Here is a 25430-nt window from a genome sequence, read left to right as displayed (position 1 = left end):
GCTCCCACCGCTGGCCACCACTTACCCTGTCCCTTTGTAAGGAATGCATGGCCCCTGACCTTCTCCTCAAAGACACCTGCTCCTTTCCCCTCACCCTCCGAATGGGAACTGAGAGATAAGGGTAGCATCTGGCATTTTCTCACACTGCACGTTTGAGGGTTACCCCATCTACAGAGACACACAGCAGAGGAGGCTGATGCCAGGGTCATTCTATGTGGTTAAGGCTCCAGAAGGAAAGTGTGAAGGGCTGGAAGGTGCTCTCTGATGCTTTTTAACTCTGAATGGGTTTTAGAAGTAGGTGTAATTTAAAATTAAGTTCAGACGTCCACAGGAGGAGGACATTAACATTCAGGGATCAGCAATGCAGCTTGAAGCCCCAGGCACAGGGGGAGCCAGACCTGGGAGGAAGCTTCTTTTCTGGATAAATTCTTAGTCCATGCACATGTACAGTGGGAATTAGGCCTTCCTCCTTGACTACGTTGATTACGGTGTGTGCGAACTCTCTTTGAAAACCATGGGGAGCTATGCAAAATAATGCTGAACTGTGACGTAATGAAAAGAGCCCTTTAATGGGGAAACAGGACGAGCATTAGACAATGCAGTGACTGCAGCAGAGGAACAAAAGGTGGAGTGAGATGAGGCCATCAGTCCAGAACAGCAGGAGCTCCCCAGGATGGGGGTGCTTTCAACCGAACTGATTCGTACCTAGAACTTCAGCATCATCTGCCATCTTACTTACCTTACATTTGTTTATTGATGGGGGGTTTATGCTTGTGCCAGGATATGCATGTGGAGGTCAGGGGGCAGCTGTTGAGACTCAGTTTCCTTCTTTAACCATGTGGGCTTTGGAGAATCTAATTCAGGCCACCAGGCTTCATACCAGCCACATCCCTCCTCTGAATTCCCTAGCTGGCTCCCTAGTTCATTATTTTATTAATAGGAAAAATAAATAAGATGAGATGTTTTGTTTTTCTGATATCTGGTAAGAACTATGTAGTAACAAAGTTGCTGATGGCATTCGAGCCGCTAGGTCCTGGCCCATGTTCTTCATTAGACCTAATTTGTCCAAGTTCCCCAGGGATGAGGATGAGGGCTTTCTTCATGAGGGTGAACAAAACAGATTTCATACTTGAAACATTCAAATTTCACCAATGAAACTCAGGGAAGTTCACTTACATATCCACCCACATGACTAAATTGAAGCTTGTCACCCCAAGTGTTGGCCTCGGTGATGGGAGGGTGAAATGTTGCAGCCATTTTGGAAAGCAGGCTGCCGTTTGTAAAGTTAAGCATACCCAGTGGCCTAAATTCCGAACCTACACATTTATTCTCGAGAAGGACCTTTATGCAAATGTTCATAGAAGGTTAATGTTGCTAATTAAACCTGGAAACATTTCCTGTGTTCATCAGCCGGGATCAGGTAGATTGTGCTGTAATACTACTGAGCAATGAAAAGTAAGGAACCACTGATACAGGAATTTGTCTGTTGTTTACATAAATGCTGAGAGAAAGAACCTGGACCCCAGTTTGGCATATCGCGTTATCTCAGGGAGACGGAGTCCTAGAACAAGTCATGTAAGAGCAGTAACAAGTCAGACGCCTGAGGGTTGGAGCTGCCAGCACGCCACAGAGTGTGACGGAGTTTTTGAATGAGACATGTTCCCTATTTGACTGAAGCGGTGATTACGTAGGCGGGTATCTTTGTTCCAAACTCATCAAACTGACACTTAGAAAGAACGTATTTTATTGTATATAAGTTATATCATAATACAGGTTATTCTAAAAAGAATGGAGAGTGGCTAAGTCACTGGAGAGCAAAGCGTTGTTGATCCGAAGCGGATAATATTCTTGCAATCTCATCGACTCATCTCTGCCTCCCTTTTCTGTCTCAAACTGTAGTCCTTCTGTCACTACCCCCTTGCCGCTTGCCTGAGCACACAGACAGAACCAGGAGCCAGCACACTGAGGAAATTGAACAGTCCACCCATGCACACAAGTTATTTCTGTGCCCACTAGGCCATTTTGCCAACTTAAGTAGCAATTGTGGGAATCACTTTGAGGTCCAGTTATTAATTCTTCAGTTACCACAAATTCTACCATATACCTGTATATGCAAATAAAATAACACCCAGAAAATGTCAAGTGCTTTTTTGGTTCTCTGGAGGAAGTAAGAGGGTTTGTAGAAAAAGTAGGTAGAATTTATTGTCATATTCTCTGCTAAAAAAAAGTCTAAAAATAAGAAAGTTGGCAATCACAGTTAGTATTCTGAGTCATAAAATGTAAATCCTGTAAGCCTAGAGCTTAGGAAAATGCTATTCATAAAACTTTAAACTGCAGATTATATATATATTATTTTATATATATATATATATGCCTTCTGTCAATTCTCCTTCCAGATCCTAGCTTCAGGGCTTTCTCAGGGATGTCTAGGACTCAGGCTGAAGGCATGTGAGTCCCCGAACATAGAGAGAACAGGGCAATCGTACCCCTCAAGAGCACTCCCCCGTCCTGTGCCTGAGGAGGCTGAGAGACCCTCTTAGAACCCGAGCCTCACTGTGGAAAAGCCAATTGGACAACCATCAGTGCCCATAGCTGCTCAAACCTTTGTAGTCTTAACTAAGAGAAAACAATGGGCACACCCTGTTTCCATGGGAAACAAATCAAAAGTGTCCTGAGGACTTCTCAATCCACTGCAGGCATCTGGCCAGGCAGCAGGGTGTAGAGGTGTAAACCAGCAAGTTTGTCCTCTAAGACCTGAAAGGTATGTCTTACTGTAGCAAGAGTATGCACTCTGAATGTGCCCACCTTGTGGGTAGAGTAGCTCCTTCAGAGGCTCTGAAACAGGGCTGGGCACTGTGGGTGGATGAGTTCGGTGTTGCAGGAAGGTGAAGTTTGAGATGTGTAGTTACGGGCACCCTCTTCTAAGCTGGTGCCCTCAAGTGCTGTACTCTTCATTGGCTAAGAAATTCTTATGAGAAAGTTCATCTGGAGATCTTGGACCATTGAACTGGACTCTTCAGAAAGGGCTGGGAGATGGCTCAATCTAGGAGCACTTGGTGTACAAGCATGAAAGCCTGAGTTTGAATCCCCAGCATCCACATAAATGCCAGGCATGGTCCTACACGAGCCTGTAAGCCTAGTATTGGGGGTGGAACCAGGTAGAGTCAAGGAGCTCACAGCTAGCCTAACCAAAAAACCAAAACTAGTTTCACCCAATTACAAGGGAATAGAGATCAGTAGAGGAGGGCTCCTGGCGTCCTCTTCTGGTTTCCATATCTATGTGTGACACATACCTGTGCATACAAATACACACATACACACACACACACACACACACACACACACACACACACACACACACACTAATTGGTCCCAGTTACTGCAACATAGCCCATTCTCAGAGCCCACTCTGCTAGCTGGTTGTGCCTGTGCCTTCATCACACCTTGACAGAAGGCAGGCAAGGCTTCCCTCTAGTTTTTCCAGGACCATTTGAATGAAGCAATAATCTATGTCTTTTTACCCTCAGGTAAACCATCTTGCCTCAAAAGTAAGCTGTGAAAACCAAAGTATCTGTTTAAGTCATTTTTTCCCATGCTCAAAAATGGGTGAAACCATGGCCATGGAAGTGTAGATGTGAAGCCAGCCCCTCTCTTAACTAACTCTACCAACATTAAAACAGTCACACAGTTAGGAAGACCCATCTCGTTTCCGGCTTTCATCTCTAACTAATACAGACCCATGACTCTGTGCGCTGTCATTAGAGACAGAGACTGGCATTGAAATGTGCCAGCCAGAGCAGGAAATGCCAGACACATTTTAAGCCGTAGGAGCTGAGACCATTCCTGAAGGATTTTTCTCCTTGATTTAACTTGGAAGGAAAGCTATTCTCGTTGCTCTCCCCTGTCAGGCCTGCCCACTGGCCATTGAAAAGAAGGTGAATTTTACCATTAGATGAGAGGGCCAGCAAGGGGGTGGGGATACTTCTTCCCATCTTTGGGTGTTTAGGCTGGAATGGGGTATTTCTTCTGTTTTAGAAAAGGCACCAGCCTGCATTACAATAGGTAGACATGATCCTCGGTGCTCCAAGGAATGAACAATAAATAACCAAGTCAGGTATGCACATCCATGTTGGCTCAGAACTTCTTGGCCTGCACTGTACATGGCTCCTGGGATTTGTGTTGAAGGACTCACAGAGAGGTATCTCTTAGTGGCCATAGCTGAGTGAAGGCCACACCAGAAGGAGTTCGGCCTCTGTTGCGGCTCCTTCCGCACTAACACTGTGTGCATGCAAAGGGATTTAAAATAGAAATTCACCCCCACTCTGTGTGCATGTGTGTCCCTGTGCCACAGCACACTGGGAGCACACCTCTGAGTGTCAGTCCTTGCCTTCATCTCCTCTGACACACAGCCTCTTGTTCACTGTGTGCATGGCAGGCTAGCTGGCCACCTGAGCTTCCAATGATTCCTGTCTCTGCCTCCCATTATGTCTTAGGAGCACTGGAATTGCAGACATGTGCTACTGTGTCCTGCTGGGTTCTGCAGATCTGAGCGAACTCAGGTACTCAACCCTTGCATGACAAGTGCCTTTGCACACAGAGCCTTTCCCCCCCCCCCACCCCCCACCCCCACCCCAGTCCTGGTGTGGCATTTAAAATGCCTATGCTGTGGCACGCCCCTTAGTAAGCCTCACTTACTTTTTTAAGGTTAAATAGATGCATAGTTGCATTGTTCCTCATATTATAAAGGGCAGAACCATAGGCCTGCTCCTCTGCACTCACACATGGAAACAGAAAGGGGTGCTCATAGCAGGAAGAGAACAAGTGAGCAGAGCACACTTATTCCAGGGACTGCAGTGTGAACATCTCCAGGCCTCCAGAGCTCAGGAGGACAGGAGCCTGTGGCATCTCAGGCCCTCCTGGCCCTGGTCAGGTTGGCCAGTGGCTCATCTGGGCTTCAGGAGAGCTGATTAGGTTGGAGATAATTGACTTTAACAAAACATTTAAGAATGGAATTAGCTCCCCAAAAGTGAAATGTTACCCAGCAGAGAGTAAACTTAGCCCTATACATAGTGAGCAGACCTGGAAGAAATGTTTACTAAATAATGTCACCATGGCAATGGCGGAGGAAAGAATTTCCACTGAGTGATTGCTGCTTCCAGAGTTAGTAAATTCTGTGTAGAAACCCATCCTGGTACCCAACTTCCCAACTTCATAAAAGCAAATACAAATATGTATGGGAATCAAGGGTGGAGGTCCCTGTGTGTAATCCCAGCCCTTGGGAGGTAGAGACAGAAGGACCACCAGTTCAAGGTCATCCTCAGTTACACTGCAAGCTCATGGCATCCTAGGCTACATGAGACCCAAACCGTCAGTCAGTGGTAGAGCGTGTGTTTGGCACCCCTACCCCTGCCCCCAAAAAGGAACATGTAGGGGATACATTTTCAGTTTCTTCCCTTCATTTTATTTTTACATGTTTGGGCATAAATTCTTGAATCAGCTGTTATACAAATATTGAAAAATGCAGGCAGTAAGCAAGGGGAGAAGTGGGGTATAGCCTCCCTTCATGTCTTTGGATGTTTCCTTGCGTCCTTTATGTTTGGTGTGTGTAAGGGTTTGCTTTCTACTGCTGTGATAAAATGCTATCATGAAACACAGTGTGTATGTGTGGGGTATTCAGTCTACACTTCCAGACCACAGTCCATCATCCAGGGAAGCAAAGGTGGGAGCCGACCCGAGGCTTGCTCCCCACGGCGTGCTCCCCACGGCTTGCACACCATGCTTGTTTCTACACCCCAGGATCACTTGCCCTGATGTGGCTGCCTACAGCGGCCCTCCCACATCCATCATTAATTTAAAGCATACTCCATAGACTTGCCTACTGGCCAATCTGATGGGGGGCATTTTCTCAGTTGAAGTTCCCTCTTCCCAGAATGCCCGACACTAATAAGCACATGTGTTTTTCACAATTCCGTGCAATCCAGGTGCTATGAAAGAGAAATGGGGGGGGGGGGACAGGGCAGGAGACATTTTTATATGTTAATGCCCTGTTCTTAGCCATAAGCATTTATTTTGGAGGTTGCATTATTTGCTGTATGAATTGATACAGTCTGGTCTTTGTTTAACTTGCCTTCCACCTCTGCTCATTGAGTTTGTGTATACACTTTGCTTCTATTGCAAATACTGAGTCAAAGGTAAGGCTGTTTTCATAAACTCTTGATATTGATGGCTAAGCAGGCTGGCCAAATATTTTGCTCCCCAGGCAAGCAGCACAGAGCATGGCTGTGACGGGGTGGGGGAAGGGGTTAGGGAGGGGGGGGTTCTCACTCACCACCCCCAGGCAAGAAGACTAGAACTTCTCCCCCTTCCCACCAGACCACTCACCCACCCTTGGGTGGCCCAGTTTGTCTTTCTGTCTTTGCTGCTTTGTCTGTCTCTGTCTTTCTCATTGTTTCTTCATGCAGGCATGCACACGTGTGAGTATACACCCCCACACACCTGTGCATGTTGCACTCACACACCTGTGCACTGCTGTCTGCCTATGGTTCTTTGAGCCTCTCATCTGTCTTCTTTCTGTCTGTCCCCCTCCATGTCCTTCCCTCCCTGCTCACCCCTCCTTTCTCCACACTTGGGTTGTAATAGCCACCCCTCAGGTTCCACCTGTCACTAAGCTCAGCAATCATGAGGGCCTGCTAGGGGAGAGGCTAGGGGAGAAGACTATCCTGGACACCGTGGGCTGGGCCAGCTTTGCCTCCTGCCCTGCTGGGAGAGCTCAGGGAAGACCTGGGTCACCTGGTCACCTTCTCCACAGTGAGTGGAGTGAGGAAGATTAGACCTTCCCATCTCCCATGCCCCTGAGAGGTGGGGGTTCCACTTCATGGTCTCCAGCTTCTGTTTGTCCTCCATTGCTTTCCTGGTTTTCCCCGTCAGCCTTGGCCTCGGCGCCTGGGCTGGTTTTGGAGTCTGCACTAGCCCTGTGATTCTCCAGAGCAGGGTGGGCTGCTATTCCTTTCACTCCAATGGTGGGAAGGAGGCAAGGGGTGGGCAGAAAATCCTTGACCTGGAAACCGAAGCCAGGCTGGGGAATCTGGAACAAATATTAGGGTTGGCAGCAAGGCTGTGACTCAGAGGCAGGTGGTCAGGCTGAGATGACGTCAGACTGGGGATGGGGCCGAGCTAGTGGTGCAGTGGAAGAGGGGAAACCGGAGAGGGGCTTGGGAGAGGCTGGCCTTGCTGCCGTGCACTCCCAGCCTTTGCTTGGAGTTAGATTGGATGCATTTTATTTCTTAAATGTTTATGGAAACAAACTCAAAGTCTGAGTGTCTCCTGGAAATGTAAGTTCCCACCCACCCTGGTTACTAAATCGCATGATCCCTGGTTGAGAAAATCACGGCTCCAGAAGGCAGATATCGTCAAGGTCACATTGCTGGCCAGGGCAAGCCTGACTTTGGAACAACAAAGTTTGAGCTCTCCACCATCCAGCCTACCGTGAACTGTCCTAACACAGGGGGACTTTATTGTGTGACACCGTGGAACTTCTCATAACTTATTGTAGAGTATTTGTTCAGGTTTTGAGAAATCTAGCAGTTTGCCCTTCTGTATGAATGTTATAAAGACCCATATAGTTAAGTCTTGTCTCTTTTCATTTCCAAATAGGCTGAAATTAGAACTATGGCAGTTGTACAAAGCCATGAGCCTTTGCAGGTGAAGATCCCTTGTGGAGTTTTCTAGGTTGAACCAGGAGCCGGGGGGCTTCCAGCAAGTACTGTGTCTCACACTTTCCCTTCATCCTAGAGTTCTGGGGACCAGACAGGGTATGTGTTCTTTCTGTCTCCTGAAGCCATGGCCAGAATCCCACTTGAAGTTGAACTTGAAGGTTTTTCCCTCCCCTAAAAGAATCTCTCTCTTTCAAGTACACTTCAGCAGCTGCTCAGGTCGGCCTTGGCCTGGGCACGTGACTGCAAGCCAGTGGACTTTTGTGAAAAACTGTGCTATAAGTAGTTTCAAACTGTTGATTCTCAAAAGGTGGAATTTTGTATGCTTGCTCTATTTATCTCAGGCTTTTGACTGGAGATGATGGAATTCAGAGTTCACTAAATTTTACCATGAATCTGACTAGTGAAGTGTTGGTCTGTGTGAATCTCTGTGTGCATCTGTGTATCTATTTTAATCTACTTGGTGGTATTTCTGAGAATTTGAGTGGTAAATTTTTCCCCCTTTAAAATGCTGACTAACATCGCTGTTGAACATAAAGCCAATGTACAGATCAGAGGTCAGCCAATTGTTTGCAGAGTGGGAAGATCATTTTAACATCCCTTCCAAATTTGGCTTTTAGTCATTCTGTGAGGGTTTTGATTGGGCCCCTGATGGCATGCAGCTAGACCTGCAGAGATCTAAGCACTTGTCCCTCTCAAGACAGAAGCAAGCCTTTGACATCATGGAAACCCCAGGTTTCTCTGTGTGACTGCCAAGCTGCTTCTCAGGAGAAGATGGGTCGCAGAGTCCCAGGATGACTGTGTTGCCTAGTCATTCGTATGGGCCTGCTCATGTGTTGAAGCTGATTTGACCTCTGACGGCTGTCATTTCATCCCTTGTTTCCACAGACTCTCAGATGGTATAGATGTTGAGCTTTGTACAGACTGATCAGAAGTCATAGGCTTCTGTGTTGATTTTAAGTTCATTCTTTTTTAAGTTAAGCATCTTCTTTCAAAGAAATGTTGGTGGTATTTTTCAAAGCTTTATTGAAACTCTCAAGGGATTTTAAGAACATATAATCTCTATGTTGGGGGTCTTGTGAATTATGTTGCTGTGAATGTTCTTGTATGAGATTTTGAGTGGGCATGCTTTCATGTGATTGAAGGTGTGTCTAGGAGCAGAATTGCAGGGTCATGTGTAACTCTGTTTTAAATGTTTTGATGGTCATGTGTAACTCTGTTTTAAATGTTTTGATGGACCACAAAGCTATGGCCCCATTCAGAAGTCAGGAGTCTCTCCTGACTATCTTCCATAACACATGTTTGTCTGTTAAATGCTAAAAATTTAAATTATAGCCACTTTAGAGTGCATTAGACGCTATATCTTTGTGGTTTGGAGTTGTAGTCCTTATGGCTATTAATGCCGAATATTTACTTTGTGTCTATACAATTTGTATCTCCTTTGGGGGAAAAGTCTACTGTAGTGATTTCACAGTTACAAAGTTGCACTTACACTGCTGAGTTGTAAACACGCCTTATCTTAGTAAATTCTGGATACCTGAACTTTATCAATGCATGAGCTACAACTGCCTCCTTCTTGGGTTAGACTCAGCTTCTTGATGTTACCCTTTGAAAGAGGTCTTTAATTTAATGGAATCTAATTCATTATCTCCCCATTTGTTGCTTGTGCTTAGGTGTCCCAGTGAAGAAAACCTCACCCCATTTACGGTAGTTTGAATGAGAATGGCCCCTAGAGGCTTATATATGTGAATGCTTAGTTGCCAGGGAGTGGCACTATTTGAAAAATATTAAAAGGATTAGGAGGTGTGACCTTGTTGGCAGAAGTGTGTCACTGGGGGGGGGTGGGGCTTTGAGGTTTTAAAAGCCCATGCCAATAGCTGGGAGGCGGTGGTGGCGAACGCCTTTAATCCCAGCATTTGGAAGACAGAGCCAGGTGGATCTCTGAGTTCGAGGCCAGCCTGGGCTATCAAATGAGTTCCAGGAAAGGTGCAAAGCTACACAGAGAAACCCGGTCTCAAAAAATCAAAAAAAAAAAAAAAAAAAAAAAGCTCTCAGCTGCTCCTCCGAATGGAGTAATCCTCTGAAACTGTGAGCAAGCCCGCATCTTAATGCTTTCTTTCCTAAGTGTTGCCTTGGCAATGCTGACTCTTCACAGCCATAGAGCGGTGATTTTGAGTTAATTTTTTATATGATATTATATAATGTTTTAACTCCATTTGACTTCATCCTTCTGACTGTAGATTTTACAATGCCCAGCAATTTTACAGTGTCCAGCTATCATTTGTTGAATGGTCTTGGTTTTTCTGACAAAAATTAACTGGCCCTAGACATGCCTAAGTACTCTCTCATCTCCTGCCCTGTGTTCCTCTAGGCCATCCAAAGTCACCACCAGAGTGGTGGTACAAGGGCCTCTGCCTTTTTCTTCTGCAGCCAGGCATCATAACAAGCCTCTTTTCTTCATAATAAAAGACTAGCTGGCCAGGTAGTGGTGGCACATGCCTTTAATCCCAGCACTCCAGAGGCAGGCAGATCTCTGTGAGTTCGAGGCCAGCGTGGTCTACAGAGTAAGTTCCAGGATATCTAGGCCCCTTACACAGAGAAACTCTGTCTCAAAAACAACAGCAGCAGCAAAAGAATAGCTGGACCATAAGTATGATGGCTTGTCAGTCTTATTGATCTATATATACTACCTTACATCAACGCACAATACTGGCTTCTGCAGCTCCGTAGTAACTTCAAAATCAGAACTGTGAGCCCTTTAATTTGGGAAGGGCTACTTTTTGAGGTGATATTGATGTCCACTCTTCAACCCCACAGGCTTTGAGGCTTTTTTTCTTTTTCTGTCTCTGTGAGTCATAGTAGAAATGTTACTTTGAAGTGATCTTAAATTCACTTTCAGCCCCGACCTCATTATTCTGTAAATGGTGTGGATTTAGACAGAGTTGGATTTATTCTAAAGGTTTGACCATTTGGGTCCTTAAGCTTAAAACAAAGTGTAAGCACAGGTCAAAGGATAATGCTGGCAACTGAATATTACATGAGAGCATCTACCATGGTGCCCAGACATGTTAGGCACGAAACATGTGCCTGCTGCCTCTTCCATCCCCTTCTCAAAGAAAAAACATTCCTTGTACCTTGTTATACAGTTCTGAATTCCTGCACAACACCAACCTTTTTTCATAGAGAAGCCGATTTCTCCAGGGTATGGCCAGGTCTTAAGGAATCCGTACCTCTCCTAGGATATGGTGTTAGCAGTTTGTCAGCAGTGCCTGGAACTGAGTGGATTAGTTAACTTGTCTCATTCCTGTGACAAAGTATCTGAAAAGACACTTGAAGGTGTGTTTGTTTTGGCCCATGGTTTGAGGGCACAGTCCATCATGGCAGAGAGGGCGTGGTGGCAGGAACACGAGGCAGCTGACTACATCACATCTGCAGTCAGGAAGCAGAGAGAGATAGATGCTGGCTCTGCATTTATGTTCCCCTTTTATTCAGTCTGGGATGAAGAATGGTGCTACCCACTATGGTAGGTACCCACCTCAGGTACATCTCTCTGGGAACACCCAGGATGGCACATCCAGAGGCCTGTCTCCTGAGCCTTCTAAGCTGACAATCAGGATTGGTTAACCATCGCACCTTGCTCGACCTATAGTAAGTGCTTGCTCCGTGAACTTTTGTTAAGTGAATCCCAGATGTTGACCCTGTTTTCTTACTTGCTTGATGAAATATAATGCTGATTGCTTGTACATATTCTAAGTAAGCCCACTAACATTTGTATGAATGTTTAAGTATGAGGATATTTTTCACAAGATTTGGTGGGATAATTTTCCACCTGATTTACATTTTTAGCTTCCTTGAGTGGCACAACTGTCCCCAAATGTTTTGCATCTATGACATCTGGATATGTCCTTTTTAAGGCAATTTGGGACAACTAGAAAGGATTGGTTCTTAGTAATAAACTTTAAAATACATGGGAAAATGGGAAGTAGGGAAGTTGGATAGGGACAAAGAAGTGAGAGAGGGTGCTCAGGGAAGGTGGGGTCACAGCGAAGCATGCCCCGTCTCCAAACACCACCGATGGACTTGATGCAATAGTTACGGTTTTCCTTGATTCTCCGTTCAAGTCTAGACATGAAACTTGGGACAAAGATTACCCCAGATTTATTACTGGCCGAGGTGAGCCTGACTCATGCCCGAGCAATGGTGCCTCTGCTTGTTAAGCTATTACAGCTGTCATAGGCAAACCACCTACCTTTACAGGGACTGAGTTGTCTTGTGGATTCAGGATAATTACATTTGAAAGCAAGGCAGAACTGTCAGGCTGAAGGTATGTTGAGAAATGGGTGCTACCTGAAAGAGCGAATTGTATTATCAAATAGTTTAGGAGTGAGCTCATCCAAATTAGCAGTTTGGGTTTTGTGGTTATTGTTGCTGTTTTTCCTGTAGGTTTCTGAGAGCCTGTAGTGTGTCAAGATGGGTTTCACAGTATCTTCAAGAGGGTGGGTAGGAGCAGCAGCCCCCAAAGGTGCCACTGGGGTCTTGTTTATCCTCTCAACCCAAAGCCCTCCACTACTGGTAGTTAGCAGGACACCCCACTCACCCAAAGCCCTCCAGTGCTGGCAGTTAGCAGGGCACACTTTAAATCATCACCATGCAGGGTAAGACCTCTGTTTTTGAGTATGGAGTCTGGTTTCTTGGTCTTTTGGGGGCTGTTGTTTTTAGACTAGGTCATTTGTGATAGTACATTTTATTGAAGCTGACTGTGTCTATGTCTCACTAAGAACTTAAATTAAGAGTTGCTCCCAATGGGGCTAGAGAGATGGCTCAGTGGTTAAGAGCACTGGCTGTTCTTCCAGAGGACCTGGGTTCAATTCCCAGTGCTCACATGGCAGCTCACAACTGTGTGTAACTCCAGTTCCAGGGGATCTGACACCCTCACACCAATGCATATAAAATAAAGTATTTTTTAAAAAAGAGTTGTGACCAAACTGATTTAACTCTGGGTCTGTGCACATAACACTGGTAAAATAATTTCTAGGCTATAAATACTTGGTTTTGTTTTTGTTTTTGAGACATGGTGTCACTCTGTAGCCCAGGCTGTCTGGTATTCCCTATAGCCCTAGAATGGTCTTGCACTTGTGGCAACCCTCTGCTTCCTCCTCCTGAGTGCCGGGATTATGGGCATGGGCCATGACACCTAGCCTTACTGTTGGTTTTGATCTGTTGCTTGGGAAGCCGCTTCTGTTTGGTCTCTGACAGTTGTCAATGTAATGCATTTGAAAGATCCTACAACATTTGTCCCGACACTCCTGAAGAGTTCAGGGGAGAGGGCAGCCAGGGGTGGAGCTGGACCCATGAAAAGCGAACTGGTGACTTCTGCCGGGAACCGTATATATAACACGGGCAACCAACGATGGTGCGGGGGACTGATAAGCGTGCTGTGACTGGAATGCATCCTGGGTTCTACCACAGAGAAAGCTACGTCCAGTTCAAGAGTAGGGACAGACAGACTACTCTGAGTTCTTGAGAACTCCTCCCTGCTCTCTCCATTTACCCACACCCATCCTCTTCTAATAGGAGTTATTTATTTAAAAAAAAAAAAGTTACAAAGCGGGAGGAGTTGGGGGAGGAGCAGAAGGAGAGAAGGAGATGGAAATGACAGCAACAGGATGTCTTAGTGGTCTGGCTGCCTCACTTCCCGTAAATCTACTAGCCTGTGGGGTGTGTGTGTGTGTGTGTGTGTGTGTGTGTGTGTGTGACACCATTGTGATGTGATAGCAGTGTGGCTGGGATTCCCAGGGGGAGGCAGTTTGCATTCATACTTTCGGTCAGAAGAGTCAACTCCCACTGTGTTCTTACTCTCCTGCATCACTGCATCGGACGGCTAGCCACAGAAGTGCCTCTCACACCTCGCCACATAGCCCGTCACATGTCTCTGACAACTGAGATGCAGTCATCAGAAGAGAGCGCAGTCATCACCAGTGAGGGGACAGGTGGAGCAGCTGAGTGAGGGCCCGAGGCTGGTAAGTGATGGGGGACCAAGTCGGGGAGGTCAGAGAAACATTTCAGGAGACGCCTCACAGCTCTGAAAGGTGACTTCCCCTTTATTTTCACTTCAGTGGTATGCCCTTAATTTTGAAAGGTTAATTGGAAACAAAGGTTTCAAAGAAAATGCCAAATATCACCCCAAATCTCAGCCAGAAGAATCACCACGGGGAATATTTATCCTAAGCACATCTCTCTACAGTGTAGAGAGATGAATGGAGAAATAACGGTGTAAGGTTGGCTCTAGACAAAGTCTATGATCTAAAATGAAACATCTGGTGTGTGTGTGTGTGTGTGTGTGTGTGTGTGTGTGTGTGTGTGTGTGTGTTTACTTGAATTTAACAAAAGAGACAGAATGACTGATGTTCTGTGAAGCAGTTCTATATTATAAGACTGCATTCTCTTGGGTTCAGAAAGGATGGAAACTGCCTAGCCAGTGGAGGGCAGGATGGCCAGAGACCACGGATGTCACGATAAACAGTCAGGTGCCCTGGTATCCATGCCCGCCTGTTTTCTTCTGTTTGCTGCTTGTTGGTGTTGGTGATGTTAGGATGTCATGTCTTGCTGATGTCGGTGGCCCTAATTACCCCTAGCTACCTCCTACCTCTTATTCCCAATCAATGTACTGTTAGCCACTGGCCTTTCTACCATGGCTTATTATTTTACTAATTTGATGTTTGGTGGATTTTATTTTTTAAAAGAATGTTTGGCTGTGTTATTCCCTGAGTTTGTGAATTCTTCATTTTTGAGGCTAGTCACTCATATTTGTTTAGTATAGAGGGTGGAACCCAGGGGCCACAGGCATGCTGGTCAAGTACTCTACCACTGAACTACACATCCCCATCCTTTATTGACCATATTTTGAAAGATTGTCTTCTAAAGACACTTTATACCCTTTTATAGAGTGCCTGCTTTGAATGGGATTTTTTTTTTTTTTCTAAGTCAGAGTCTCATGTATTCCAAACTGGTCTTGAACTGTCCATGTAGCTGAGGGTGACTTTGAACCTCTGATCCTCCTGTCTCCACTTCCAGCAGAATGTTAGGATTGCAGACATGCACCACCATGCCTGGAATATGTGTGTGGTAGGTAGACAAAACCCAGGGCCTTGTGCACGAAAGGTAAGTTCCCTACCAATCGAGCCATATCCTTAGTCCATTGATGGGGGAGCATCTAAGAGTCAATAGTGGAATATAGATTGAGCAGTGGCTAAAAGAAAATTGGATTGGAAATTGGGCACCAGATTATGGATAAATTTGGATGTTGGGAAACGGGCTGTTTTCTTGGTGAATTTCTCATGTGTCTGCCACATCAAATGATACCTGTTGGGCAGCTTTATGAATGTCTAGGACTATGTAAAGTGCCTAGGGATCCTTGTCGGGCACCTTGCCCTTCTTCTCCCTGCTGTAAAGACTCTTGGCTGGCTAGGGCAGGTTTTTGTTGCCATCTGAAGATAATGGAAAAGGGTAAATATTTTCATCCACCCCCACATTGGCAGCTGGTAATTATGGTTTCAACTGACAATTTTTGTTGTTGTCTTTGTTCTGGAACACAGTCTTGCACCTTGGATCGCAAGCTGTTGTCTTAATTATGCACACTCTTTAGAGAACATTCTGAAATGGCCCATGAACGCCTTGCTTTTTTTTTTTTTTTTTTTTAATATTTCTAAATAGCTTTTGTTATCTCTGTGAGTGTTTTGGGGGACTTATTATTAGTAAAAATCTCTGGCTGCCACATGGAAAACAAGTATCATGTTTTACCCTTTATTCCATCTGAACTAGCCAGTAAAGTAAATGGGAAAGAAAATTGCCTGGATGTGAATTAACACTTGAAGATTGAGCCATTATAGTTGGCCATGACTCAGCAGTGCTCAGCCCTTGGCTGTGTCAGAGGGAGAGAGGTAGAAGCCTGCAGGGGTGTCCCTGTGTTCTCATGTGTACAAACAACAACAACCCCAAAGGACAACAACAAACAACCCAAAAGGAGAGGAAGCAGTTGAGTCAGAGTGCTATGTTTTAAAACTGTCTGCCCAGAATTTAAATGATTTTAAATTGTACTAAACATAAATGTAGTGTGTCGCTGAGGCCCCATATCCAGAGCTCAGTGGATGGCCAGGGTGCCTGTAGGCTCCAGTGTCAGCATCTCTGGAGTCCTGCTGGGTAGCCCTGGTCCACACAGAGGGCTTTCCTTTCCTAGACTCTGCTCTGACGAATGGCTCTCCATCAATTCCCTTCGTCCCTTGGCTTCATCTCTTCCACCCAGGGTGACACTACGAAGCCCTGCTTTCCCTGTGGCCCTGTTGGTGTCCTCCAAATTCTGGGCTCATACAGCCTTCAGGGTATCCTGGCAGGGGGTGGGACTAGATCACTGCAGTACAGGATTTACTAGATAACCCTTAGCCAAGTCCTGCGTGTTTGCATGTTCTTCCTTGAGGGTGGAATGGGGATTTTGACTGTCGTTCACAATAGAGTTGTTCTTTACAATGACTTAATGCAGTCCTTGCTTAGAACTTCTGCTTCTGCTCCGTCTTCCCCTGTGACTTAAGTTCTTGCTGGGAAGGACAGAACTGGGGTCTCTTCTTTGTTGTCCCCTTACTGACCAACCCTGATGTCTTACACATTTTCTTGAAGGCTCAGTTGCTAGCTGGGACATAAACTGTTGTGGAGGTATCTCTACCTAGCACTTGAGAGACATGGGATCTAGTCTAAAGATAGCTCTAAGGGACTTGTTCTCCACTCCATCATTGTACCCAGTCTTGAATTTCAATTTAATTTGTGGTCTGTCAGTCACTATCAGAACATGCTTACTTTGATCCGCCAATAGGTCCATGTACTGAAATGTGTTTGCTTCTTCGCCTAAGGGACTTGTATTGGGCAAAAGTGGGGCCTGTGGTTAATGGCCAAGGAGCTCTCTTCTGAGTTTGACCCAGAAGGCAGGAGTATGCTGCTCCTGGTGGAAGGAGCCTGATGGTCTATGGTGAAGAGAGTGGATGGCGCTGCCCACTTACATATAACCTGTATGGTTCCAGATTCTCATGATCTCCACTTGCCCAGCCTAGAGGCCTGCCACGGATGCTGGCCTGATACTAGTTAGTGCTATCTAACAAGCATCCCAGAACTTTGGCAAAACTACATAGAGATGAATCTCCAAGCAAAATGTTTTATTTGGGAGTAGATAAGACTTAGAATTGTAGTCATCAACACATGTGGAGGTCAGGGTGGCCTCTGGCATGTCTAGAGAACAAAGGCAAGATTGCAGGATGATTCAATTTGATTATGAAATGTCCCTCACAGGCTCATGTATTACAGTTAGTCCCTAGCCAATGCTGCCGCTTTGGAAAGTTGTGGAACCTTCAGGAGGTGGGGCCTCACTGGAAGAAGTAGGTTGCTTGGGCATGGGTCTTGAGGGTTGTAGCCGATTGTGACTTCCAGCCTGCCTCTCTGCTGCCCGCTGAGCTGAGTCTTTGAGATGTGAACAGGCAAGCAGCCTCTGGCTCCCACCGCCATGGACCCGGCCTCGTTAGCTGCCATGCCTTCCCCACTTTGATGGACTGTACTGTCAAACTGTAAGTCAGAACAACCCCTTCTTCCTGTAAGTTGCTTCTCGTCAGGTGTTTAGTTCAGCAATAGGAAAAGTAACTATTCTAGAAGTTTTTTTAGGACAGAGAAATCTAAGTACATTAGTTTGAAAGGAAGTTTATATGTATTTCCAATGCTGATAAGCACTGCCAGGCAGGTGGTAATGGTCAGAATATAAAGCTTGTTTTAAGGTCGGAATTGACAGTTCCATTACCAGCTGCTAAGAAAACAAGAGTCTTTTTTGAAGACAGATTTCACTATATAGCTCAGGCTGGTTTGGGCCTCCTGAATGCTGCTGGGATTATAAGTATGAACCAAGATGATGAGTAAAAAGTTAGTCTTCAGATAAAAGCTAAGTGGTGGCACATTCCTGTAACCTTGAGTGTGGGAGGCAGAAGGGTTATTGGTTCAAGGTCAGCCTGGGTTACATAATGAGACTCTATCTCAAACAAAACAAACTCCCAGTTTGCTGTGGTAGAGTGGGGTAGCAGGGCAGCTCCTGGGACAATTGGTGGTTACTCATTTTATCCGTGGCCTCTTGGTGCTGTTTTAGATAGGTTCTGCAGGATGAATATTCTCCTTCCTGTGTTTGCTTTCTACAGGTGGGTAAGCTACAAGAGTGACGACATCTCCTTAGCCCCCAGATCTACAACTTGGGCAGGACTCCGAAGGGCTGTCTGTGTTCTGTGCCATTCAGGGTCAGCTGGCACTCTGGGTAGGCTAGGGAGTTGAATGACTCGCTCATTCATACATGTTCACATGTGCGTGGGGTTGATGCTGGCATGAGCTGGGGCTGTCTCAGTTCGTTTCCAGATGGCCTTCTCTTGTGTTGCCTTTATATTGGCTACCCTGTACACGGAGGCTGGAATCAGAAGTGTCCGCCCATGGTTTCACGCTTCCACTGCTTGGCCCCTGGTTTGTGGTGTTATTACGAAGGGTGAAGTCTCTTTAGCAGGGCTGGTGGGAGTAGGGAGGCTATGGAAGGTGGACCTTTGAACGCATCAGCCATCGCTTCCTCTCCATTCTGTGCCGTGTGGACACTATTCCTTTCTCACTATGGGTGACTGACATCTGTCAGAAGTCATGGGCCAAAGTAAACTTCACACCCTGTAGTCCTCTGGCCCTGCCCCATCAGACATTTGCTAACAAGGAGTGAATGGAACTGACACAGTCACTAAGTTGAAGGGCAAGCGTCTTGGTCCAAGATGGCAACTGTGTTGCCATCCTTAACATGGTCTTGGAGCTCACAGGGTATCCTCCTGCTTTTCTAGCAACAGGAGGATCAAGGGGACAGCATATGAGTGAGGTGGCATATCCCTGTCACCAGCATGTGGGAGGCAGAAAGACTACAGGTTCAAGGCCAGCCTGGGTTACATAATGAGGCTATCTCAAACCAAACCAAACCGCAGTGTGTTTTGGTTGCTATACAAACAACCCGCTGGCTACCAAGCCCGTGGCGTGGAAACTCAAGACGAAATGAAAAGGGAGTAAGAGAGCCTGCATCTTGCACCTTACACACTCCACTGTGGTGGGGAGAGTGTCACAGCTACACTCTCAATGCTAACGGAAGGTGCCTCTAGAGTTTTCCTAACTTTTTGGCTCTTAGCTGCCAAAATCCACTCCAGGTTTTTCCTTTGCTTTGTTCCGCCTTTTCCTTCTATTTCTACTTTCCATTTTTTCCACCCCAGTTTGCACACTTTAAAGCATCTCCCGTTCATCGCTTCTCAGCCATCCTTCTGCTAAGTGTAAAACATGCTCTGTGGCTCTCTCTCGCCACCTACATTCAACACAGTTGTGTTTCCTTCACAAGGTATGGCTTATTATTGCCCTGGCAATATCAGAGCAATACCTCCACAGTACAGCTCAGGAGCTTTGATTCCCAGAGTTTGCTTCGAGCTCAGATCCTCAGGTGGGTGGAGAACAAACTTGATACCTGATACGTGACCCATTGGGGTATCTAGTTTCCCGTTTGAGCACTTGGTTAATGTGCTTATAGAGGATTACTCATTGAGGTTTTTACATCTCCAAAAAGATAAGTACGTTTTCATAGGTGATGGAGGCGTTTTAAAAAGTGTATGTATGTTCCTTCTTTGTAGTCACTCCATTGATACTCTTTCAAGTTAAATAATAAAAGACAGCTTGCAGTTACCGATTGTTAAAAGTCTGTCCTGTTTCCCCTAAGCAGGCATCAGTAAAGGGAGGGCAGTGCCACCCACTGAAACAGTTCAAACCACCAGATGCTATTTTGGGTCCTTGGGTGGTGCTCTCTCTTCTTACCCTTTAAACTGCTAAGTCACATCCTGCTTTGCATTTTAATTTGCTATAAATTAGATGCCGCCGCAGGCATAGGTCTGGCATTAGACACGCAAGTGAAATCAAACACCCCGGGAAGAGAAGGCGGCTCAGTGAGTAAGCCTATCCCCTCTGTGGAAGACCACGTGAGCCTGCAGCTCAGCCCTCTGGGAACCTGAGACACAGCCAGGGGAGCTTGTCAAGCTCATCTTGTTCTCAATCCCATCCCCAGGGGATCTGGAGGAATTAGTATAAAGTGTGACCAGACTTGGGGGTCTTGTAGCTTACCATGATGACCCTGTCCTGAAGCCAGGATTGAGAAGTGTCACAGAAAGTGGCCCTTTGGGTCTAGCTCCCGGTTTTGCCCTGAACATTCTTTTCCATTTAGCTAGATCCCACCCTATCTTCCAGACATCCACCTAGAACACCTGCCAGCAGCCGGCGTCTGCTTTCTTCCACTCATGCACAGCTTCTTTTCTTCATCAGAGTGGTCTCAACCTGGAATTGCGCTTGTCTTAGCTCGTTTCCCTTGCCGAGGGCTGAGTGCAGCCATGTGCCCAGAGCAGGTGTTTGCTCCATGCACAGTGGATGGACGTTTTCCCAGCGTGGTTGCTCTCTTTCATCTTTCTGTCTTTTACCGTGACATCCTTTATTATTCCATGCTGCCCCATACGTATCTCTTTTGTTTATTTCTTTGTATGTGTGTTGTGTGTTTGTGTGTGTGCAGATATGTGTGCGCATGCACATAAAGCCCGGAGGTCAGTGCTGAGTGTCTTCTTCAAGCACTCCATACCTTATTGTTTTGAGACAGAGTCTGTCACTGAACTTGGAACTCACAAGACCCGGGGATCCTTCTGTCTCTGCCCCCCCAGTGTGAGGCTTACAGGGGTGTGATGCTGTGATTCTTAACGTAGACACTGGGCACAGAGCTAAGGCTCATTCCACGTTACTCATTGCAGTATCTCCACAGATCCTGGGTTTTTTGTTTTTGAAGACAGTCTCATTGTGAAGCCCAGCATGGCTTCAAACTAGCAGTCCTCCTGGTATACCAGACAGTTGGGCCTATAGGCTGGGCCATCCCACCCAGCTTCATAAATGTTTCCTTTGAGATATGGAAAAACAAGTGATAATAACCAAAATTATCAGGAGGAAGAGGAGAATGGTCCAGTCTTGACGATTCCATTCAGGTGGTAGAGTCATAGTCATTCAGCCTGGGACTCCTCTCCTTCAATCAGAATGTTGAATCATCCTCATCTGTTCTGGCTCCTGGGACCACACGGGTGATCCATGCAGCAGGAAGGATGCTAGTCTACTGGAGAACACATCTGAATGGAGGGATGGATCTTCACTAATGACTGAGGAGTGGATCTCTACTGACAACCCTATTTAGAAAATGTGGGATTATTTCAGGCAAGCATGATATACACCTAGAACTTGAAATTTTCTTATTTTCTTCTGAGATTATTCAAACAATCTCATCCCCAGGGTATCCCATTTCTGGCCTAGACGCCAATTAGGGAGAAAGTGGCTGGTACTACCAACTGAGGGACACAGAGATAACTCAGGAGTCCTCATTTTAAGGCATGCTTTCCCTTCCTAGGGCTGACATCATTTGTGCTAAGTCTGTGAGACTCAAACCTTAAGTGGCTTTAATAGGATTGAGTTCTGTTTCTCTCTCATTAACTGTCCAGATATTCTGTGCTGGGATGGTGACCAGAAACAATGGTTTTCATTTCTAGACCTAGCCCTGTGTCCTGGTAGGAAATGGATGGACCAGAGGCACCGAGTGGCTTCTACTGCCAGTAGACTGTGGACTGGAAGTTGCTCTGAAGGGTGTGCAGGTAACTGTAGTCCATAGCATCTGATAGGCAGTGAGCATCAAAGGGCAAGTGTGCTTGCCAGGAGGTTTGCTAACCTGATCAGTTGAGTGGAAAATTGGTAAGAAGGAGGAAGGACATTAGAATGTGATTGAGTGGGGAATAATGCATATGAGGAAAGAGAGGACTGCAGATTCCCGGGAGCTGTGCATCCCTAGGCAGGATGTGGATGGTGCTTTCTTAGAGACGGCAGATCTCCAATGAATGTCAAATGGGTTGCGAGAAGGGCGGTCAGTTGCCAATTTCCCATTGTAGGTTTCATTCTGCTAATTCCTGAGAAGCTCCTAGCTCCCCACCCCCTGGTTTGTGTCTTTAGAAGACTGAGAAAATAACATAGAGGCTAGGCCTTTGTGTTTCAGCCCCACAGAGAAGCACTGACCAGAGATGTAAAGTGGCAGGGAGAGATGGTGAACTCAATAAAGAAAGATGCTTTAGACATGGCCGAGCACTCTACATTTCAGAGAGGTCACAGAAAAAGGAAAGGAGGCATGAAAAGGAAGACATATCCATAAGATTCTCCCATCCCCAGTCTAACCCGGAATGATTCCAGTGGACAGGAAGTGGGGCATGTGCCTGTAGGAATACATGTGGCCACACAGAGGACATGTTCCCAGCTTAACGATTTCTTGATACCCATCTTTGTAAGTAACTTTTCTACAGAGTGTAAAGACAAATAAAATGCAGTCTCTAAGTGGGATGTACACCAGCATCTAGCAGTCAGGATGCAAAGTGTGACTCAAAGTACAGGAAACATGACTAATACTTTCAGAGACCAAAAGTAAATCTGGAGTCCAAAAGGGAAACAAAGCCATTTGGGGATAGGCCGCGGTGGATGGAAGGTTTCACGGAGAAGGTGCTGGCTCACATGGTCCGAGGAGGATCTTTCTGTTCCATGAAGATAGATGAGTGAGGATAAAGAGCACAATGGTGGGAGGATTGTGTGCCGTGAACTTTTATGAGTGTGAGCTTCTGGAGATGGAGTCTTGGTAAGAGCAGCTAAGATGCAGTTGATTGGCATCTGCCAAGGACCAGGCTGGGTGTTTCAGTTATCCTAGAACCTTGTGATGCTTTCCTATTGTCAATACCTGTTTTCAGGCGAGAAAGCAACTCACACATTCAGTGTCAAAGACCTAGAGTCCAAAGCCCTTGATATAGCTGTGTTGTGTGACAAGTTTCACATGGTGGCCTTGCAACTTGTACTCACCCTCTGTGCATCGGGAATAAGGAGCAGAAGAGAAAGCCTGGAGGGTGAATCGGACGACAGACTGTAAGATGCACTGCAGAAGAGGAGGAGAAGTTGAGTCAATTGCAAAGCCTCTTGGGGGTCAAAAATGGATTGGTGGTTTTGAGAATAAAAGAATATGAAGCCATTGGGAGGAGATGAGTGTCAGGGAGAGCCGTACTCGGTGGGATTGGGGGGAGTCTGGGAGAGGGAGTTTGTGGGGGGAAGTCAGAAGCAGGTATCAGGTTGACCTCCAAGGGTCAGGAGGTTTGCTGGTGGAGGAATCAATGCATGGTCACTCAGCAGGCAGTGTGCTGGGTGGAAGGGAAAGGGCTGGGTGACAGCTGCCGTACAGAAACTCTGGGCGTAGGTAAGATTGCCAAGAGTGGAATCTTATAGAAAGACTACATTAGGACAAAACTCTAGTAAATGCCCACGTGACTGGATAAGGAAAAAAAAAAAAAAAAAAAAACACCAGGAAGAACTGCTTGGCTCTAAGAGGATGGCCACTTCTACTTCCCAGCAGCATTGCACACAATAGCAAAGGTGTAGAAGCTACCTAAGACCCAGAGACAGGGGAATGTATCAAGAATACAGTGCTGGTGTGTGGCCTATCATATGAACAGAACAGTCTTACAGTAGGCAAAAATGTGTCATGTGATATGTGAAATTGGCCTGTTACCGAAGGAGGAATACTGGGCGACTCCATTTATGTAAGATGTCTGCAATAATTGCACTCAGAAGTGATGGTTTCCAGGGCCCGGGAAGTGGGTGAGAACAGAAAGTTACTGGTGGCTATAGAGTTGTGATTTTGCAAGGTAAGTTCTGGAGATCGGGTGTGCAACCTTGTACCTATAGTTAACAAGCCTGTGTGGTATATCTCAGGTCTCCTAATTTCACATCAAGTATTCTGACCACAATAAAACTAAATACACAAAACGTATTAGGCATTATATACACATACAAATAGGTGCTTAAGAGGAACTGGAAAACCCCTGTCCAGCACACAATCTGGAAAATCCCGGGATTGTTGCACAAGCATGACAGAATCACGTCTGCAGAGCTAATGTTTGCAGTGAGCTGGGCCCACAAGAGAGGTCTGAATGCAGTTCTACAAGCCTGCAGCCCAGACCCAGGGCACAAACAAAGCTTCCGGGCTGGGTTCCTATTCTTCACACAACAGTGAATCAGGTTTTTTCAACCTCCTTCTTTATCCTTTTTTTCTAAGGAGAGCTAACTGGAAAGCACAGGCTGAACATGGGGAACGTCACTGTGAACCCACCATGGGGGGGCAGCAGGAGGCAGGTGTCCAGCAGAGTCAAGGGATCCAGGGTTAGTTTGGCCCCCACTCACAGCAGAGGATGGGATTCCCCTGGTCTTCTTGCGAGTTGGATGGAGAACCATTAGATAACGGTGATTGAAATCGGCACCAGGTGCCCTGGTGTGGGTGGCTGCAGGGGGTATAGTTAGAGAAAGGGAGTTTCTGAAAACCCAGACTAATTATTCTCAACCCTGGCTGGACATTGGGATCCCCAGGGATTTTACAAGAAGACATTTCTGCCTCAGCTTCTCCTTGGAGGAATGGCTGGTGTGGCTAGAGCTTCCAAGGACACTGGCCAGCGTCCAAGGGTTAATCCTAACTGCACAGATTAGGATCCACTTCGAGATGCTTGAATAATGTACTCCAATTCAGCAGACCAACTGCTCACACTTAGGACAGGGATCAGTTTGGGTGCTACTTAAGATGTGCACAGTCAACCTAGTTTTGTTTTCTGGTTATGTTATTAAGTCATCAAAATGCCACAGATACAGGACTCTTACTTCTTCAAGCTTAAACCTGAGGGTTGGAGGGGGAGACCTATTTCACAGCCAGGATTTCTCAGTACCATAGAGGTGATTGGGTACTGTGGAATTTGAGTAAGAATGGTTCCTATATATGAGACTTCCATAGGCTCATATATTTGAGTGGTTAGTCATCAAGAATAGCACTATTTGGGAAGGTTTAGAAGGTGTGGCTTTGTTGGAGGAAGTGTGTCAATGGGGGAGGGGAGTGCTGTAAGGTTGTAGCCCTCAGAATTCTGTGTTTTGGTTTTCTGGGGAAAGCATGCAGAGTTTTGCCTCATGATTTAGCGAAGAGGGATTGGAAGCATACAGAACTGATATTTTTACCCATGGCTTAGAGCAGTAGCTCTCAACATGTGGGTAATGACCCCTCTGGGGATTGCATATCAGATATCCTACATATCAGATATTTGCATTACAATTTATAACATTCACAAAATTATAGTTATGAAGTAGCCATGAAATAATTTTATGGTTGGAGGTCACCACAACATGAGGAATTACATGAAAAGGTTGCAGTATTAGGAAGGTTGAGAACCACTGGCTTGGAGAGTGGATAAACAGGCAGCCAGAATGATGTGCCTTGGAATGGTGTCCAGGGTCTCCTCCCACCTCCTGAGAAATAAGTAGCAGACACCCAGGAGTTTATGCCGAGGAGGTAATGTTAATCTGTGCAAGTGATGCTTGATTATACATCGAAACCAGCAGGAGGACAGGCTGGGCCAGGCCCTTGAGTTCTACCCTTGTTTGAGGTTCTGTAGGCTGTGGTAGGGTCTGGGACTGTACATTTCAAACAAACTCCAATGGTGGTGCTAGTTCCAGGACCAACCTTTGAAAAGCACCTGTCTGATAGAACACAGGAACACT

The 25430-nt window shown here is 46.0% G+C and overlaps 1 protein-coding gene across 5 annotated transcripts in view; it reads left to right on the top strand.

Annotated features, from left to right (window-relative positions):
• Nucleotides 1-25430, top strand: part of Osbpl3 (oxysterol binding protein like 3) — a 180638-nt gene that overhangs the window by 53598 nt on the left and 101610 nt on the right. The window lies entirely within an intron of this gene.

The sequence above is a fragment of the Onychomys torridus genome, chromosome 3 (genome assembly GCF_903995425.1).
Source record: "Onychomys torridus chromosome 3, mOncTor1.1, whole genome shotgun sequence".
Taxonomy (NCBI): domain Eukaryota; kingdom Metazoa; phylum Chordata; class Mammalia; order Rodentia; family Cricetidae; genus Onychomys; species Onychomys torridus.
Note: the sequence above shows the minus strand (reverse complement) of the source record. Positions and strands in the feature narration are given on the sequence as shown.